Here is a 1,193-nt window from a genome sequence, read left to right on the forward strand (position 1 = left end):
AATCTCTCAGACACTGATTCGGGGCTTGGACATTGGCTCGGAGCTGTTCCTCAATCTCCAACTGATAATCTGAGGGAAGGAAAGCTCTTTTGAACTGTGCCCAGTTTTTAACTTTACAGCGAGCCGCCAACCACCAACTCCGAGCTGGGCCCTTTAAAACTGCATTAAGGGTTCCCATTAATTCAGCATCACTCAGAGGTCTGAGGGCTAAGAAGTTTTCACATTGCTCAATAAAGTCTGTAATATCAGCGGAGCTCCTGGATTCACCAAACTGGGGAAACTCCATTCGAATGGGCAAAGTGGCAGGGACTGTAGGCGGTATAGAGAACGTAGCTTCAGTCGGGGGACGCTGTCTGGTGGAAACAAGAGGTGTGGAGGAACTGATTGGACCCCAAGACACACGGCCTTTGGCAACGGTCTGCTTCAGCTCTTCAGCCCATTTTACATCTCTGCGCTGTAAGCAGGATGTAACCACTTGATCAAAATGCTGCAGTTGAGTGTCAACATACTCTTTTAATTCTCCACCTAGTCTCTCCATAGCTGCTCTCAGACCTTCCTCTCTACTGAGAGTGCTGTCCACCGCCTCTTTAAGTCGGGCCTCCAGGTTGTCCACTGTTTGTCGCAATGCCTGAAGCTGCTCCATTAAAGCTTCTGATTCCTCTGAATCATCTTCATTAGTCACTGCTGTAACAGTGTTTTGCTCATCATGCTCTTCGTCTAAATACATGGACTCCATCTTACTGGCGAGCTCAGTAACACCACTTTCATTTTGTCTAATTGTGACGTTGAACTGTCTTCAGCTCTCTCTTCCCTGCGCTCCTCTGGCGCGTCACCATGCTCAGGATCCTCCATGCTTATGGATGCGTGTGTGTGTGCGTGTGTGTGGAGTGTGAGTGGGAGCAATGTAACTCGTGGGGTAACAGAGCTAATATAAATGTTCAGCTTGTACTGTATGATATCCTACGCTTCTGTACTCTAACTAATATGCGTGCAGAGTATTTTAGCGCGCCGTGGATAAAGTAAACCCCGTGCGTAAAGCGTGCGTAAAACCTATCCAAACGAGCAGTGTACAGACTGCAGCGCCGCAACACGTGAGATTACAAAACACAAAACGAGTATGATGTGTGCATCTGAGTCAAGAGGTGTACTATCAAACCCCAGACTAACGAATAGTAAGCTGATAATGAATAAAA

Source organism: Stegastes partitus, unplaced genomic scaffold (genome assembly GCF_000690725.1).
Source record: "Stegastes partitus isolate 25-593 unplaced genomic scaffold, Stegastes_partitus-1.0.2 Scaffold895, whole genome shotgun sequence".
In the NCBI taxonomy this organism is placed as follows: domain Eukaryota; kingdom Metazoa; phylum Chordata; class Actinopteri; family Pomacentridae; genus Stegastes; species Stegastes partitus.